We start from the raw sequence: 6140 nt of genomic DNA on the forward strand, positions 1-6140 counted from the left end.
ACATGTTACATCAGACTAATTTCAACTCCCTTCTTTTAGAGGGTTATTAGACTGGCAGGTCAAGGGTAGGCTATAGTAGAGGTATATCGATCTCAACCAAGGTTCTGACTAGTTAAATCTTATGCACCAAATAGGAAGAAGTAACACAGCAAGGTGAAAAGTGCTGAATTTGGAGTTAGAGAATTTGAATTTTAAAACCTGGCTCTGCCATGTAACTATGATCATGGGCAAATTGTTTAACTTTGACTTTGGTCTCAGTCTCTTTCTTTAACCAACGAAGCAGCTGAACTCCTGCCACAAGATGTGGATAAGATAAAGAAATTTGAGTTGGATAATAATACAGTTAGGCAGATCCTTAACTGGCTGAATGACTATACCTAAAAAGGATACTGCTAGATTGTAAGCCACGTGGGTAGGCACCATATCTTAGCTTTGCATCTACACCAGTGCCTAACACAGGACCTTATATATAGTGGATTTTTAATGAAGGAACAAACTAGAAAGAAGGTTTTTCATTAATATTTGAAAGATTGTGGAAAATATTAGAAATATTAAAAGATTAAAAAATGGTAAATGTTCTGATTTTCAAAAAAGGGAAGAAAACATAGCCCGTACATGATAGGCCAATAAACTAGACTACAATTCCTGGGAAAATTCTAGAATGGATCATTAGAAAGACATTCTGTTAACCTCTAGAAAGGGAAGAGTAATTATAAAGCCAATAAGGCTTCATTAAGAAGAGGTCATGACAGTCTAGCCTCATTTCTTTTTCTGATAGATAACTGATAGAGGACAGAATTGCTGTAGACAGGGTTTCCTTTCACTTTAACAAAGTTTTTGATAAAGTTTCTCAGACTTTTCTCATGGAGAAGATGGAAAGATGTTAATTAGACAATAATCCAATTGGAAGATTCAGAACTCTTTGTTTAGCTGGAACCAGGATCTATTGTTAATGATTCTATGTCAATGTGGCCAAAGGTCTCCAGTACAGTAACCCTGGTACTTGCAGCTGCTTCTGTTTAACATTTCTATCAATAACGTGAATAAAGGCATTATAGCATCCTCATCAAATTTTCAGATGTCACCAAGCTGGGGGAGGGCTAGCTACTACACTGGATTACAAAGTCAGAATCCAAAAGGATTGATGGGTTAGGGCACTTGGTTGAATCTAATAAGATGAAATTCAACAAAAATAAATGTAAAGTCTTATACTAATGTACCTCCCCAAATCAGTTTTACTAGTACAGGATCACAGCATCATAGATTTAGAGTTGGAAGGGGCCTCAAGAGGCTACTCAGTCTAATTCCTTCATTTAACAGACAAGAAAACTGAAAGGTTAAAGAATTTGCTCAGAGTCACATGGTTAAAAACTTGAGGCAGAATCTGAACTCAAGTCTTCCAGATTCCACACCTGATGCTGTATTAGCTAGCTGTCTAGATGGGAGGCATGGTTACGAAAGCAGCTCTGAAAAAGTGAACCACAAGCTCAATAGGAGTCAGCAGTGTGGTATGGCAGCCAAAAGAAGCTAATGTACTCGTGCGCTACATTCAGAGTGGACTAGCTTCCAGGAATAAGGAGAGAGATGAGTGTGTCTCCATACTCTACTCTAGAACATTATGTTCGGTATAAGAGGACATCGATAAAGTAGGGAGAGTCCAGAGAAAGGCAACCAAGGTTAGGAAGGACCTGGAATCCATCTCCTTCTAAGAAGGAGTGCTGAAGAGACTGAGAATGTTTAAATGTAGAGGACACAGGCTTCAGGGGCTTAGAACAGCCATGTTCAAGTATATGAAGAGCTGTCCTGGAGAAGAGGATTTAAGCTTAGTTCATGTTGCAAAGAGGCAGTCACCTTTTGGCCTGAGAGCAAGAAAAACATCCTAATTAGAAAGAGTCTTGGGAGGTGGTTGGTTCCTTCTCCTCGAGGGACTTCAGGCCTGAGTGAGGTGGATGACCACTGTTCAGTGATGTTAAAGCAGGGATTTCTTTTGGGTAAAAGTTGTACTAGCTGGCTGCTGAGGCCCCTCCCAATTCTCCAATTTTGTCATTCTGTCTCATGCAAAGTCCTTGGTTCTATTCTGTTAAATATCTTCATCTATGACTTGAGAAAAAGACTACCAACATGTCTCTAAGTCTGCAGATAACAAAAAGTTAAGAAGTATTGTGAGTAGACTGGATGAGAGAATCACGATCCCTAACGATCCTGACGAGCTGAAATGACGGGCCAAATCCAGCATGATGAAATTTAATATGAATAAATGTAAACTTCTTTACATGGGCTTGAAAAAAAGTCACTGCTCAAATTCAGGAAAGGAGAGATGTAGCTTAGAAAGCATTTCCTGTCCAAAGGTCGAGGGTTTTAGCCAAGTGCAAGCTTACTCTAAATCAGCACTGTGATATGTGATAACAATGTGATTTAGCCTGCATTGCTAGATAATCCCACTGTTTTTAACTTGTTCTGCTACACTGGAAATATGGCCTCTTTCTAGCATAGCCTTATCAGTAGTCACTGGTAAACTGAAATGTACCCAGAAGAGTGAGGAGATGCCCAACTACTTCCTATGAGGATTAGTGATGGAAAATACCCTGAAAAGGAAAAAATTTCACCAAGACATCATAACCAAATTCAGAAACTGGAAAGGCTGTCTTGGAGAAGAGGGATTCAATTGATCCTGTGTGGCTTCGGAAGATATATCCTAATAATTTGAACTGCCTGAAAATGGAATAGGCTGCCCTGAGAGATAGTTGCTAAATAAGAATTTGAAGGGCAATGTAACATCTTTAGAACATATCTGTGGACTTATCCCAAGTGGAACCTGGATAACTACTTGGGGGGCAATAATTTCTAAAGTCCTTTCAAAGTTTATAATGATATTCCATAATTACAAAATTTAGGAAGTAATTTTATTTATAAATTTGTTGGAATATACTTGAGTAATAAATTCACTGAATGGTTAAATCACATAAGACATTCAATTGACTTTTCCAATCTAATGAAGACTGATTTTTAAGAATCTTTATACATTATGGTTTGTCTACTGTTTGTCTCATCTTAATTGTCAAATGCAAAAAATTGCTAGTATAAATCTAATGATAAACATAAATGTTCATAGTATCAGTAACAGCACTTGCTAAATGAAGGGGAAGACATTTCTTTCATATTTGCATTATGTGTCACTTAAAATAAGTAATAGTGCTTGCTGAAAAGGAAGTTGGAAAAGAAAATTAATGGCCCTTACTGTATAATTTATTGCATGATTTCCTTCTCTTTTATCATTAAGTTGATCAGGATTTTAAGTTCTATTTTTCCTTTTATCTTCAAAAAGACTTTTCAGCATATATACTTGAATGGCTGAAACTACCACCATGACTCCCAAATTAACCATTGACCAAAAATTGACTCTGTCAAAGTTGCTTTCCTGTATATTTCGATCTCGAGCTTCAAATGCCCTCAGCATGGTCTGGATGTGGCCACTTTTGCTTAACCTGGACTTGATGCTGTTGATGGATTCCTAGTAATAAATAAAACAATTTCACAATGAAGAGTTAGCTTTCAGTTAGTTAAAAAAATCTTCAAAGTTCTGACTGTTTTCATATCCAAACACACATTTAAGAATAAGCTTTTCAGGATATATGGATGAGGGACTGGTTCACAGTTAAATTAGGAGATATCTGCTTATTACAAGGGGATACACCACAGAGATTGTTTTTAAATAACAACTCCTCCCTAAGGTATTAAGTGCATGTTTAGAGATAATTATTTCACAGAGATTGTATAGATGAAGAAAATATATGTAGCAATGCTGTGACAGATTGATTACCTTTACTTAGGTCCTCACTTAGGGAACAAATTAGAGATGGAAACAGACAAAATTAGCTACTGCTAATTGAATGTCATTCAGAAATGGAGAAAATAGTTTTGAAGCAATAGTGGCAAGCCAATAAGAGAGCAATTTAATTAAATAAATTTAGATTTAGGGACAATTCTTTAGGGAGCTCACTTGTTATATTATGTGAGCTGTGTTGCAGAAGTGCCTTTCATTAATTTCGGTCTGGCCAGCGTCGGTGCCTAGCAACATACTAGCTCTTGAAAGGGATGGATTGAAAAATAAATTCTTTGGAATGTGTATCTTCTAAACTGAATACTCTCTAGCACAATCCAAGAACACCATTTAAACAAGTTTCCCAAGTAAACTCTTCTGGGAAAGTTATTCTTGGAAGCCTAAGATTTCGTCACTGAAAAGCCCATAAGAAGACACATACCAGTGTACTAGGGTGATGAAGCACCATAGAAATGCAGGGTAAAGTATGGAAGGAAACAAGGCCAGCAGAAGATGGTCACAGTTTTCCCTAAACAGTGGTGTTACTTAGGTATTTGAGATACTTTACTTGAGTTTTTTAATGTTTTACTAGTTTTAAAAATTAGGCATAGCATCTGCATGCAACAATAGGTGCATATAACTGAAAGCATTTTTCCACGAAAAATATAACTAGATTCGTATTGCAAGTAAAATGGTTCTATTAAGTTTACCATACTATGTTAATTATTCAATGAGATCACCAAATGATGCACCATTTATGCTGTACCCATCTGAAGATGGGGGAGAATGCTCTCTAAAACGGGTGTTTTCCCCTCAAGAAATATATAATCTTCAAATGATATTTAAATCAGCATTTTCAGAAGCAAGAAAATGGTAACTCCAGCTATATGGATAAAGATAATGTATGTAGTAATGTTCCAAGACATTTGACTACTTGGTGTTTGAGTTCTCAGGGAGAGAACAAATTTGAAATGGGAAAGAAATTACTGAAAAATGAAGCCACCTATTAAAGCAAATCAAAGATTAAACCATTATACGAACAAATGATGTTTATTATGAAATCCTTGTCTCACGTGCATTAGCAACTGTGACCTTTGGACAAGTCAGCTTAACCTCTCTGGAGGCATGGTTCAGTTTTGTTTTCAGCTTTGCAGTTTGATGACTGTGATCCACAGAGTACAATACAAGAGCCCCAACTGAACCAGGATGCAAAGAAACACTGCGCCATGGCACTTAAGAATGATGATGAGGAAATGAAGTTGGTCAACAACATACCATGCAGCAATTAGTAGTGGGATCAAGAAATACATATTTTGTTGTTATCCAGTCATTTCAGCTCTGTCCAACTCTATATGACCCCATTTTTGTTTTCTTGGCAAGGACAGGAGAGTGGTTTGCCATTTCCTTCTTCAACTCATTGGACTGATGAGGAAACTGAGGCAAACATGGTTAAGAGACTTGCCCAGGGTCACTAGTAAGTGTCTGAGGACAAATTTGAATTCAGGTCTTCCTGACTCCAGGTCTGGCATTCTATCCACTGGGCCACCTAGCTGTCCTCATATGGGCATATACACACACACATATACATATGTATGTACATACAAACATATATAGGATATGGATACAGAGATATACACATACATATATATTTCCACACAAATATATATGTTGATACCCACACACATATAAAGTAATTGTGATCATTTAGTATTACACCTTGATCTTGATCTTACTGAATATAACTTTAAAAATCAAAAGTTTATATATGATGTTGAAATTAATCTTGTAATTCTGATGCTAAAGGACATCACATAGTTGTGAAAATTAACGTGCTTTATAGTTAAATTAAAATGATCTTCAGATTAGGAAATCAGTTAAATTTCTAGTGACTTCAGTATGTAGAAGGAAGAATCCACGACTTAAAAATGGGGAACTTGAGTTAAAGGTGTCATTCAGGAATTTCTTAGCTATGTGGTCATGGGCAAGTCATATACTTTCTAGGCTTCTTCACTTTCCTAATCTGTAAGGTGGGGCTCATAATCATACCACCCACCCAAAAAGGTTGTTGTGAGAAAGAAACTTTGTAAGCTGTAAAACAAAAAGTTCTTATTATGCTCACCAGGATGTCCTCCAGTTTCATGTCCAACATATCTGTGCCTGTCACATACTTCTTCCAGTCTTCTTGTTCCTGTTCCTGTTCCCCCATGTTATCTAGGATCAATTCAAAGAAAATCACCTTCTCGGAAATGGTGCTGAATGTATTGTCAAAGCAGAACATGTAGTCCCCAGCTTCAGTCTCTACACTGTATAAAAACACACA

The sequence above is a fragment of the Notamacropus eugenii genome, chromosome 2 (genome assembly GCF_028372415.1).
Source record: "Notamacropus eugenii isolate mMacEug1 chromosome 2, mMacEug1.pri_v2, whole genome shotgun sequence".
Lineage (NCBI taxonomy): Eukaryota > Metazoa > Chordata > Mammalia > Diprotodontia > Macropodidae > Notamacropus > Notamacropus eugenii.